The sequence below is a fragment of the Taurulus bubalis genome, assembly GCF_910589615.1.
Source record: "Taurulus bubalis genome assembly, chromosome: 1".
Lineage (NCBI taxonomy): Eukaryota > Metazoa > Chordata > Actinopteri > Perciformes > Cottidae > Taurulus > Taurulus bubalis.
This window is the reverse complement of record NC_136589.1, coordinates 45,479,595-45,493,958: the sequence shown is the minus strand read 5'-3', so window position 1 is coordinate 45,493,958 and position 14,364 is coordinate 45,479,595.

Genomic DNA, 14,364 nt, shown 5'->3' with positions numbered 1-14,364 from the left:
GTTTTGATAAGGACTTTGTCATGGGGTGAACGTCCACTGAGTACATTTACCTAAGCAGATACAGTTTTGAGCTACTTTCATTTCATAGTACTTTATACTTTATAGCTTTTCAAATATTGTACTTTTATTCTGCCACATTTATTTGAGTGCTATAGCTAGAAGTTAATTTACAAATACAAAACACATAAACTATGATGCAGCGCTTACTATTAACCTTATTAGTAAAACAGTTAAAAGTGGCTAGATATTTAATATCATTTTGTTAAAAGCAGAAAAGAAAATGTTGTTTGGCTCAGATTTGCAATAATATACCCTTGAATGGAGTTTTTCTTTATTATTAGTAATTTCCCTTTTGGTACTATTATTACATTATGATAATACCTCTGTACAATTAATACAGTGAGGAAAGGTACTCAGCTATTTTACTTAAAAAATAGCAGTATAATTATGCAGAATGTCTCCTTTTTCAGAAGTATTATATTATCACCATGCAGAAATGTGCACACCACTTTACTATTGCAACTGGTAAAACTGGTTCATACTTCAAATACTGGGGAGCTAAATCTATGTTTTGACATCATGATTTATTAGTAGAGTATATTTATATATCAGGTAATTAGTGGGGTGAAAAGTACGTAAAAACATACCACAAATGTGGACTTAATAAGCACAGTACGTCTGAGCAAATGTACTCAGTTACTTGCCAGCAGCATTTTTGAATACCGGACTTTCCCTTGTAATGGAGCATTGTTTATATTTCTACTTTTACTGAAGTACTTAATTGTAACCAGTGGCGTTATTAACGGTTAATAACTGATGCGGTCATTCTCAAACAGATCAGTAATACTTGTGAATTATTTAAAAAGTGGTACCACTAAATAACCCATGGCATCATTGTTCTATATAATTTAAACTTTAGAGCACCGCGTGCACTGCGATGACACTGACGTCACGCCGCAGCCTGCATGTCTGTTGACGGGACACGCGAGGTGTTCTAGTTCCGCTCAGTGACCCACATACACACCAAGCGGTGCGCACGGGCTGCAGCTATTGCATCTGATCCGAGATCAGATCTTTATCTCGGCCTCGGCGAGAGGTCGCGACGTGTCACGCGCTCGATCAAAGAGTTCCTCTTGCACCGAGAGCAGAAGGCATCTCCGTTATCTGATGGCGCTGCTGAGAAAGTGCGCGTGAACATGATTTCTCCTTTTTTGCGAACAGAAGCACGCGGAGAGAACGAGGTGCTTTTTACTTACTTCTTCAAAAAAATATTAATAAACAACCCGATGCATTGGAGAGATAAGACAGCGGGCTGATATCTCTCGCCTCAGCTCTTTCACTTCTCACAAAGAACGAGATGAAATATGCGGTTAAGGTTTTGGGTTCTGCTCATATCTGTTTGAAGATCGACAGAAATGTGAACCTTTGTTTGGACATTGGATTTGAGAAATTCATGCTCCATATTTACAGAACTGACTGACAAATAGTTCCGCATGTGAAACACTTGTGCATTTAAAAGTGTATCAGATAAAACTCAATACAATCCTTTATGCTTACAACGGATCGAAGTCTCTTTAACGTGGATCAGTGCAGCTTTTTGAAATCCAGTGGCGTGCACTATAAGGCCCAATCATTAAATAACAGTTGCACTATTAGATGCTGCGAAATGAATAATATACAAACACATTAAAATATTAACATTTTTGCAGTCACCAAACTGGAGATTAAAAAAAAATCCACAATAAATAAACACATTTTTGTAGTGTTTAGCGCGTACACGCGCTCACGCACAGCTCTCCCTACCTTGAGGTCCGGTCTGCTCCTCCTGGGCGTCCAGCTGCGTGAGAGGAGCTTCAGCGGGCTGATTCACAAAAGATCTGTGTGTGTGAGCATCACTGCTCTTCCTACTTTTGATGTGGCACCTGCTGGGACATCCCCCCCCCCCCCCCCCCCTACACACACACACACACACACACACACACACACACACCTGATGCACATTTAGTTTCTGTTGCTTTGATTTACTGCAAGATTGCTGATTTACAGAAGCTCAGCCGGCAGCCACCCCCTCAACGTTGATCTTTAAGAGGAAAGTATTTGTTTGTGTGAGCAACTGTGCCATCCGGCTTTTTGTCACATTGAAGTTACAGATCTCTGTTTACGGATACAGAACATGTCTTTTCATTCTAAATGAGCTTAGAATGAATGTCCCTCTCGCTCTCTGTCATGCATATATATATATATATATATATACCATAAGATGGTTTTGTGGTTTTTGTGGTACCATCTTATGGTATATACATATATGTGTGTGTATATATATATATATATATATATATATATATATATATATATATATATATATATATATATATATATATATATATATATACCATAAGATATATGGTATATATATATGATATATATATATATATATATACATACCTGCGCCACCCAGCTGTCTGGAGTCCTGCAGCACCTCTACAACCTGAGCCTGGGGCAGGACGAGGTCCCGGTGCTGAGGAAGACGTCGTGCCTGGTCCCTGTCCCGAAGAAGTCATCTCCATCCGTCCTCAACTACTACCGACCGGTAGCCCTCACCTCCCATGTGATGAAGGTGCTGGAGAGGCTGGTCTTGGCCCACCTCCGACCGCAGGTGAAATCGTCGCTGGACCCTCTGCAATTTGCTTATATTTTACTTTATTCTTATTTTATTTGTATATGTTTTTCATCCCTGTTGCTTCTTTATATATTTTATCATTTATCTTGTGTGTTTATTTGCATCTTCAAATTGTAAGGCACTACTACGACTACAAATTTCCCCTTGGGGATTAATAAAGTATCTATCTATCTGTCTATCTATCTATCTATCTGTCTATCTATCTATCTATCTATCTATCTATCTATCTATCTATCTATCTATGTATAAAAGAAACATAAGAAGCTGAAAACAAAACCGTTTCAGATAAAGAATTAAAACCAACGGAGGTTTGAGGGCACATATATATATATATATATATATATATATATATATATATATATATATATATATATATATATATTTTTTTTTTTTTTTTTTTTTTTTTTTTTTTTTCATACTGTTTTTGACTTTGACTTTTGGGGTTTTCTGCTTGTTCAAAATCTGTAAGCTTTATTTATTCTATCATTGCCAGTTACTGGTTGTGTCAGGATGCTGGTGAGAAAGGAAGTGAATGTGCACTACACTGTCATAACGCGGACTGCGGCTGCTTTTCCTCAACATGACCAGCAGATGGCTCTGACGTCACGTCCGTGGATTGTAGATAAGAGGTGAACTTTGAGGCTGACACACATGTTGGATAAACTACGTCGTCACTAACTTTTAAACATGTGGATGTGGACAGACTGATAGATGTTTTATTATTGTCAAATCTTAACTGGGCTTTTATTTATGGAACCAATTACCTTCTGTTCTCTTAAAGTTGTAGCCATTTAACAGCTTATAGAACATTACGTTCAAATTGAGATAACACCCTAATTATCATGAAACACAACTGAAATCTTTGTCCCTTAAAGTTAGAACCAAACATACAGACTTATATAAAATAGTGATAGAGAGCGTAATGAAAGGACAAAGGGCTTGCATCAAGGTGGGACTACATTGGAAAGGTGTTGAGAAATCCAAGAGCCTGCTGTATCATGCAAGAAGCTGCTGGTAAAATAGTTGCTTTCAAAATAAAAGCCTTTTGTTTTTTGAATGGGTCCAACAAACACAGGACTTTCAATTAGGAGGCCGGTGTTCAACACCAAGTTGTGGTTTTATGGTCCTGGTTTTGTTTGTTGCCTGAACCTAACTGTACCTATTTTAAGCCAAACCATGATGTTTTAACTCAGTGGTTTTGTTGCCTGAACCGTCGCTCCGAGTGTCCTTGAAGGGGTCAGGAGGGTACTTGTACAGCAGATACTACTAATGTCCAGCAGTGGTAGTAGTGACCCCTTTGTGGCCTCTCGAGGTGGCAACAAAAACAACCCAAAAACGGTGTAACCATTCTTGCTCGGAAAATACACATCTTCATACGTCGCCTTCATTTTTATCTCAACTACACACCTGTAACGCGTTGTGACGGTTGTGACACTATCGCGGTGACAAAATCTGTCCACCGACAGACAGACATAATACTGGAAACCCCCTCTGTGGTAGTTCCTGCTCCAGCATTTTAACATTATTCCCATTTCCATTTTCTTTAAACTTAACTTGCATTTCTGTTTATTCTGCATGAGGAAGTTGTTACTCTCTTCTAGCCACCATCCATATATCCTTTAGGATATATATTTACATACAACACTTTAATTCATTCAGCTGGTGCAATATCAAATACGTGCAATACGTTTAAATACTTTTATATACTTTTATTTTATTTTGTATTCAGTCTGTATATTTAATATTCTTAATATTCTCTTTTATTTTGTTTGTATTACTGCTTACCATTTTACTGTTTATTTATACTACTTTTTTATCTTGTATTTACTGTGAGCAATGCTGCTGTAATCCTGCAATTTCTTATTTTATCTTATATATAGTTTTGCTGGATATATTTAAAATAAATAAATATATATATATATATATATATATATATATATATATATATATATATATATATTTGTGTATGGACACACACACACACACACACACACACACACACACACACACACACACACACAAGTATGAAGACTAACTTTACAGCCCTTATTTTGATCATTTAAACATTCACTTTATATACAGTTTATTCTGAAGGGAGAAGTCGGAAGTGTCCTTTTGTTTTTGTCAAGTCAAAAGCGCTCGCGGGAACTCGCTCTGCAGGTTGCTCCGGTGAGCCCTCCTCCCCTCAGCCAAAAGCAGGAGCGCTCTCCTCGTGCGCGCACTCTCCTGCTCGCAGCACCCGAAGGAGCGGCCCGTCTCCGGGCGCCATGAGCAAGTCCAGCACGCTGAACGTGAAGCGCCTGTTTAAAATAAAGTCCCCCGGGAAAGACAGCAAGGAGCCCAAGCGGTCGGATGACGCCGCGACCAGCCCCCGGGACCGGCCGGGGACTCTACCGGCGAGCCCCGGTCCCCTCAGTCCGGGACTCGACCCCACGCTGGACGGGGACGCGCCACCCGCCGCCCCGAAAGAGAAGAAGAGAAGGCGGCTGCTGTCGTTCAGGCTGAAACGGAAGAAATCCAAGAGCAAAGAAGGAGAAGGAGGAGGAGGAGGAGGAGGAGGAGGAGAGGTGTTCTTCCCGGATGAACTGGACAGCTTCAACAGACACGTGTAAGAGAACAAGTTCAAGTTTCCCTCCTTTTCATATTGTTTCTGCTGAACCTGCATATTGATATGTACATATGAAAACAGTGTTAATGGACTGTACCTGTTGCATGTGCTAGTTTAAAGGCAACACACCCCTGAAGGACAAAGAGCACGTTCTCCATTAAAGAATGGTTCAGTCCCTGTTATGAGAAACGCTCCGCGTGTCGTCACAGAGCGACTGTTTACCCCGCGGGCCCTTCACACCCGGAACCACCGGGTCACGCGCAGAGATCCGGAGAGGCTGCTCACCTGCATTCAATCATTTCATTAGTCATTATTTAGTTGTGCATGTGAGGTCTTTATTCTGTGCGAAGTTGTGAAAAGTGGATGCAGAGAGCAGGGTCGTGCTTCAATCAGAGGGTCGGCGGTTCGACCCCCGACTCTGCATGGGGTATTCAATGAATGTTCTACGAGGTCCAGTGAGAGAAAGTCCTCATCAAAGGTACAGAACATCCCAATACAGTCTAACTTGTGCTATGATTTAGTCCCATATAAGATATATATATATATATATATATATATATATATATATATATATATATATATATATATATCTTAACAGTTGTATCAACATCTGTATGTAGTCAACTACTGACTGTCATTTCAAATACATTATTATAAATAATAGATACTCTAATAAGAAAATAATTTTCTCTCATTTCAATTACAATAAGAGCTCGATTTAAAAATGAAAACAACAGACTTTTGAAAAACGTTTATCTTATAAATTACTTCATTTTACAAAAAGGAATTGAACTAAATTGTCCTTCAGCTTTAAATTCAGTTCCTTCAGGTGTGAAGTGATAAACTAGATATGATATTGTGCTCATCTTCTAATAAGATAAATGAGAGCAGGGACTGTATCTGTGGTTATTGAACCTCTTAGTTTCAGCTCTATTCTCCTCTCTGCTCACATCCTTGATGGGAGTGAATTCATGAGTTATGATTCTGATCATATTGAGCTCTGAGGTTATTGTATGTGCCTTCATCTCTGATGTGAGTGGGTACGTTTGGTCTAAAGAGTTGTGCTTTGCCTCGTAGTGGAGCTTCATATTGCTGCTTTTAATAATCCCCACGGCCTCTGAACATATGAGACATACTGGTGTAGAACTGCCCGTGTGAAGACTGAACATACAACAGTCTGTCCATTCTGGGTCCAAGACTCTGGTCTCTGTCCACTTTTCTCTTAACTTAATAACTTCTGACTCGCTTTCTATTCCAACTGTTTGGCCTCTCGTCCCGTCTCTCCTGTCTGTTTGTATCTCACTCAAGCCACGATATTTATCAGAATACACATATTTGATTGGCTGACTAGCATCACGTGACCTGATTTACAATGCATCTACTTGGTCGCTGTGTTTTCTTGGACCGCTAAACGAGCGAATGTTAGTCAGTCCTGATGGCAGGTGGTACCTTACCTGGTGGCTCCTGCCATCAGGGTGTGAATGGGTGAAGCTTGGAGTGGTCAGAAGACTAGAAAAGATCTCTACAAGTACAGTCCTGTTAGCAGTTCCTCGATGGGGAGGCGTGCTGAGTCACTCTTCCCTGGATACATTCAAGATTTAGGAAAACACAGTGGTTCACCCTAAGCGGTCACAATAATGACAGAGCCATTTCCAGTGCTTTATTTATCCCGGATATTTCCAGTTCTCTTTTCTCCGGGTGTCTTCTCTTCAGTCCTCACGGCCGGTGTGTCGACAGAGCCGAGAGCCGCGGCCTCTGACTCAGCCGTTGTGTCACATGCAGTCGGGTTACCGCACACTTGACTGAGATGCTGTTGTGATACGAGGAGGGCAAACCTGCACTGCAGGTATCGTGCATTTCCTGGGCTGTAAAACAAATTGCCTACTTCCACTTCCGACAGATTTGGAGAAACACTGGTCGTCCCACTGCAGTCGAGCTTCCGGGCAACTGACGGTGTGCATTTTGACAGTTCAGCAGGGAAGATTTAAATGTGGCACAAAACATTTAAATCCAAGGTTTTCCCGCCAGAGCTGAAACAATTACGGTAATCCAGTAATAGATGAGTCGATCGTCTGAACTTTAATTGGCAACAAAAGCTGAAGACCATCTGGTGATGGGATGAAATTGGCCGCGATGACCGAGGGCACAAAGCAGGGGGCTCAGCGGCCCCTTCCTGGCTCGGATCATTTTCATTTCAACTACACATCTGTATAGCTTTGGGAGCGCAGGTTGCACGGTGACAACATCTGTCCACAGACATTAACACCCAGAAAGGAGCTAAGTCACGGCTGGTAGTCATTTCTCTAATAGCAAACATTCTCTGTTTCTAGCTGGTGAAAAAAAACAAACTAAGTCTCTGTGTAGTGTCGGGATCGGGGATATTATACGTTATATTTTACGTAAATATATTGATGATATGTGGTTTTGAGTCGGGGTACCTTGATTTGTCAGGTATTTAATTAGACCAAAAACCCAAAACACAACTTACATTTTCATTGTAAAGATGTACTATCATAAGGATATCATGACTTAAAATAACATTCCAATACAGAGGATTGATAAACACAGAGTTAGTTTTGAGAGTTTTCAGTTGTCATCATTCCCTTTAAGGGAGGTAAAAGAAGACCCTATAATGACATCATGCAGAACACGAACTACCAGTTGGCTGAGATGTTTTAGAAGAGAGTACTGAAAGTGACAGGGACTAAATGAGCTATGGGTTTTACACCCATGGATCATTTAGTCCCTGTCACTTCAGCTTTACATTTTAAAAGTTGCCTCATCATACTTTTTTTCATACAACATATTTTTGTGTATGTTTCATATTTCCTTTTCTGGGTCAGAGCCTCTCAATCCTTCATTTGACCAAGCAGCTAACGTACGGAGGCTCCATTATGATGCATTCATGCTCATTCATGCGTTTTGGGCGAAGAAGGTCAATTATGATGTCATGATGTGTTCAATGGAATCTCGGGAAATGCAGTTTTTGGTGAGAAACTTGAATAAATCCAAAGTAGATGTTTTCACAACAACATAAACAGATATTAGTGATGAATTATGAGCTGATTACACTAGCTCTAAGCAGCGTATGATACGTCATTAAAACTACCGTACTAATGTCAGGAATACGTTTTGTCAATAAAATACTTTAATTTTCTTCAAATTGAAATTGCACAAAAACATTTGCAGAATGGTTGTATGCTAATAGCGACTGTAGGTGACGATAACAAAGTACAAGGATAGCATTTACATTTATTTTATTTATGCAAAAAAAAAGTGCTTCGGCATCTCTGAAAGTTCTACTTGCTCCCTTTTTTTCATTTTTATTTTATCTCTGAGATCCGATCCGTGACTCAAAACCAGGATACGATCCAGACCTCGAGTCCCGTGATCTGCTGCACCTCTTATCTTTAGCTCATAAACATTTGAAACCATGCATATGAAGAAACTGTTTTCAGAACATGTCGTCATGACGGCATGAGGTCTGCCACTGAGTGATCAGTTTGTAGGATTGAGCAAACACACAGCTGGGGAAGTACAGCCTGCTCAACCTCACAGATCGTACGGAGGGATTAGAAAACCATCTCAGTTTGTTTTTGTGGACTGTTTGTTTGAGTTCTAAGGTGCTGTCCTTTCTTCGTGCGACCGCAACAATATTTTCAAGGTCTGCTCTGTCCAGAAGCTATCGGCTCAGTATTTGAACAGGAGGCGAAGAGGCTCATGCAGTTTTCCAAAATAATCTGCTCTAACAGACTAGATGAGCCTGTTGCACCCTTCCGCAGATTCCTGCCGCTACAGTTTCCAGACAATCCCCCGGGTGAGGGCGTGGAGTTTGAACATTTCAGAGCTCAACGCTTGTGGTCCCCGAGCACTGCAGGAAGTAACAAGTACATCATCCTCAGTGCACCACTCATAACATGAATGAGAATTAGGAACATGGACGGATCATCAAGACTTGTGCAGTACGATAGATCAGAGCTCACTTTAAATATTCAAATATTTTCAACAAGCCGACGTGTGTGTGTGTGTGTGTGTGTGTGTGTGTGTGTGTGTGTGTGTGTGTGTGTGTGTGTGTGTGTGTGTGTGTGTGTGTGTGTGTCATCAGATGTCTGTGCGGTCGGTCTCCTCAGTCTTTAGTGTCATAAGGAAGCTTTGCTTGTAAGTATGTTGTGAATGTGCGGATCAATAGCTGCTCATGATTAGAATCTTGTTGCAGAAATTCTCAAGAACCAACGCTTTCGCTTTCACTTGTCTCGGTGTTTATGTCTAGGGCTTTTATTGTGAAAGGGAAGAACGGAAAAGAGGGAAGATGTAATGTGCCACCGCTGCTGTTGACAAGGCGGGGAGCAAAGAGTCGATAGGGTTGATACTCCGGACCAGTTTAAATGCCAATATTGAATTTATTTTTAAATATTAATATCAGGTATTGGCCCTGACGAGACGGATCCAGTGTCTCCTTGTCAATTTCCCACACACACACACAAAAACACACACACACACACATGCCCGTGTGACGACTGCTGTGCAAACTGTCTGCAAAAACACTCGACACATATTTGCTCAAATGCCAGTTTACCGTGTCCTCCAATGGAGACATGTCCGGATCTTTGTTTGCATTCCACAGAGCGGATCAATAGCTGCTCATGATTAGGATCTCGTTGCAGAAATTCTCAAGAACCAACGCTTTCGCTTTCACTCGTCTCGGTGCTCCTACAACATGTTTCCGTGTTTAAATGGCGTGTGTGTGTGTGTGTGGGGGGGGGGGGGGGACTTGTGAGGAACCTTTAACGGGTGATGAAACGGTTTCAATTTAATCCTGATGCATCAGTGACCATCAAGACCATCAGTGACGATATTGGCAGCAGCGACTCCCTCCCCCCCTCCTCCTCCTGGTCCCCGCTGGGAGCCAACCCCACACTGCTGGAGGTCCAGGCCGTATTGCTGGGCCCGCTGGAGGGAAGGGAGGCTGCAGCAGAACCAGGGCTGAGCGGGGCAGACTGTCAGACCTGCTGCAGTACACATGAGAGCTTTGGTCCAGAATGCTTTTCTGTCACCAAATGAAAGCTTGTTGCAGTCGCTTCAGGTCATTAATCAGAAGCTGAATACCAGATCCACAGGCTGTCAGTGTTGGAGACGTCATCGTAAACACTAACTCGGCTCCTTTCAGGACTTTCCGGTGCAACAATCCGGTTTCAAGTTCTCTTCTAGGGAAGAGAAGCAATGCTAGTTGGAAAGGAAGTGTTGTTACATGTGACTGAACAATCAGGTCTATTATTTGTTTCATGGAGGCCGAACAAGCATCTCTCACTGACAGCACTGACACGTTGATGAGTAGCAATATGCACTCGCTGTAATAGAGTTGATAATTATCTTCAGGTAATATGTGCAAACAATACAGTGCTATTAACAGATGGCAGCACATCAGAGGAGGATGGCAGGGCTCGCTTAGTGCTAAGAACTAATGAACTGTTTTTCAATGTTGTTGTTGACGCATAAAGGCAACAGCAGTGAGGCAGCTGATGTAAGACCAGGTCAGAAATATTCAAGAAGATTAGTCAGGCATGATGCGTCACAAACTAAACAATCAAAGCAAAACCAAAGACAGGATGACATGAGTCATAATAATGTTCATACTATCATCTTAAATAGTAGAAATATTAAAGAAATAACTATAGATTTACACATGTGCAGTGTGCAAACAATTGTTATTGTGCAAACTGCAAAGTAGTAACAAAAAAACTCCCAACTGCAGCACTCTTCCTATTGGTTTACTGGATAAATTGCAGCAATTCCACATTGGATGAAAAAAAGTCTGGCGCCAAGTGGTTGTCAAGACTTTATTGTGGTACACAAAGACAGTGTAGACACACACACACAGACACACACGCGATTAAAATAAGTGTTTTGTGCCGTTGCTCACGTCTCAACAGATCTGCTTTACCTTTGGTGTGATCCAGCAGATCAGATGATGAGTGGTGATGCACCACTGATTGATGGTTCAGAGCAACTACAAGAACAACACCTACAAAAAAACAAAAAAAAACAAGGCCACACAGCTTTTTAAACGGGGGACATTCTGAGTCCTGATGCACCTGTGATGTCTGTATTTTCAACATGATTTGTTGCGATATGTAAAACCGGCCGCACAGCCACTGATTGACAGGTTGATTATTCAGAGGTCGTGACCTTTTCGTTTTGGCTCAGTGAGCCGAGTGCTTCTGAGGAATGTGCCGCAGTTCAACTAGATCCTCCGCGCCGACATCGTCCTCCTCCTGACGGAGCCGTCTGCCTTATGCCGTGTTCACACCAAAACAGTTGCGAATTTTCGCAACGGCACTTTGCCTGTATCGCGCCGCAGATGAAAAATTCGCTCTATGTCACTGGTGCCACGACGGTTTGAAAGCCATGAAATCGCAGACCCGTTTTCAGTGGTTCGCGGACCCGTTTTCAGTCGGTCACGGGCCTTTGCATGGGCACAAAATAATCCTGTGCTTTTATTTTGAAGGGAATTTTTAATGCAGCAAAGTGCCGTTTATTCAATTCCTGTCATATTCATTGAATGTACTGTAACTTATGTTGCGTTGTTCATTCTGTACACATGACATCTATTGCTTCTGTCCAACCCGGGAGAGGGATCCTCCTCCTCATCCTTTACTATCTTTATTTGGGGAGTTTTTGTGAGGCCCCGGGACAGGGGATGTTATGTGTACAGATTGCACATTTTAATTTGTGATTTTGGCCTACATAAAATAAACTGAATTGAATATTCACACACTCCTCAATGCTGCGTTCACAACACACTTTACTTGCGTGAGTTTACACACCGGACTATTTGTGATAGTTCGCTTCATTCACAACCTCTTTTTTATTTATGTTATGTTAAAAAAGGCTGAAGTTATAACATTATTATGTGTGTTCTATTACCTTGTGTCCTTAAGATGCACTTTTGGGTTTTTAATTGAGTGTGAAAGGGAATGTTTCTGTGTTTGGCAAACTGTGATAGTATCTCAGGTTCAAACGGCACCATATTTTCATTAAATCAAATTGAGAAGTTGAACATGTTCCTCGCGTTGGATCTCGGCAGGTCATTCCAGGGGTGACGGTGAGTCCTGCAGCCAGACCAGTTGAACCTCTGCCCCAGACCACATGCATGTTCTTATTAGAGTTATGTCCTTCTCAACTGTGACAAAAAAAGCTTTGAACGAAGTTAATATAATAACGTGCGTTTGTTTTTGTTGTTTCCATCTGTGGAAATGGATTTAACCGGCCCTTTGAGGGTGACCATGATGCTGATGTGGCCCGGGGTGAAAATGAGTTTGACGCCCCTGCTCTATGTGGTTTATTTTCACCTAGATTCTCATACAGCCAAAGAACCTGCTCTGGGAACAGGGGCACTATTTTTTTTTTTAATGAATACACATAAAGTAGCTGGAGGCGTCTGCTGACGTATCCTTGTTTCTCTCTCAGGTTTTCTCAACCAAATATTAAATATAAATCTGCTAATTCATTCTACCCACTCACTCAGTGCGCACACTTTGTGTCTGTGGTCGGCTGTCGCACGCAACTCGCACACAAGTTTCCACAGTTTGAGTCAAAACTCATGACTCACTCAATCCGAACCCACAAACATGAAACACATTTTTAGATCCGGCGTTACTCGGGATGCCCATCTATCCAGCCTTCACTCAACCATCACTTTCTTTAAAACGCCTTCAGTATCAAAGTAATCCACTGACAGTTGTCTGTTCATCCATGGGTAAGATTGCTAATTCAGCATATTTATTACCGAGCCACTTTGAAATGCAGGGAACATGCGACCTCAGATTGGGGACGGGCCGGTTTGATTGCTCACTTGTCTTTTCAACAGAAGCCCGGCACGAGTTGTCATTCAGGTCCTGAGTCGTGACTCTTGTTGTGACTCTTGAGCGGTTGGTTTGTTGTTTTCATACATGGCCTGTGCTCTGCTGGCTTTGTAGTCCGCTGTCTTTGTTCAGCTACTCAAACCACGCACAATCCTAGTTGTTACTCTTTTGTTCTGCAGTAGGGAGTATTTCCACCAGAGTCCTCTCTGTAGAACTTCAGTTCTAAGGAAAGTGGGAGGGATCTTTCATGCACACGCGCGCATGTTTGTTTTTGCTTATTGCAGAAATGTTCATTCCTCTCTGTCAGTCGGTGTTTGCACGCTCCGTACGTGTTGACATGCGATGGTCGCTGGGTGTCGACACCCCCCTGGTGTCCCTTTGTGCTGCAGCAGGCCCTCAAACACAGCCGCTAATCTCCGGGTGAGATAGCAGCCAACAGGCAGGTAGAGGCCGACTATGTCAACATGACCTAGTTCTGGTCCTGAGACTCGTACTTGAGCCTGATGGGCTTCAAACCCCACACTGTACACACAAGCGCTCTCTCACACAGGCCCAACCTTGGGCCGGCTGAGGTTTCCCCGCGGTGGAACCGTTCTTCTTAAGAAGGGAACCTGGAGGTCGTCTGAGGCACACTGGGCGCGGCGGCTTTTGGTTATGAGTTCTGTCTGTCAAAGCTTTGCTCTTCCGCTCACTTTGCATTTGTGTTCCAGCCTGAAACAGAGATGCGTTGTGTTCAGCCCCGAAGGCTCGGCTGTTAATTAATGTGAGGGAACGACCTCGGCAAAGGTCTTGTGCTATGATTTAGTGCCATATGTATTACAGAAGTTTAACAGTTGTATCAACGTCTGTATGTCAACTACTGACTGTCATTTTAAATATAGAAAGGTCCATTGAACAATATCTCAACAATATTTATAAATGTTCTTCTCTAGTTTCAAGTAAAATAAAAGATGCATTAAAGTTGAAAATACATAAAAGAAAGCTTTTGAAAAATGTACATCTGAAGATAAAGTTCTTAATTTTTCAGTAGGGACTTTACCTCCTTGTTTCAGCTCTATTCATCTCTGCTCACATCCTTGATGGGAGTGAATTCATGAGTTATGATTCTGATCATATTGAGCTCTGAGGTTATTGTATGTGCCTTCATCTCTGATGTGAGTGGGTACGTTTGGTCTAAAGAGTTGTGCTTTGCCTCGTAGTTGAGCTTCATATTG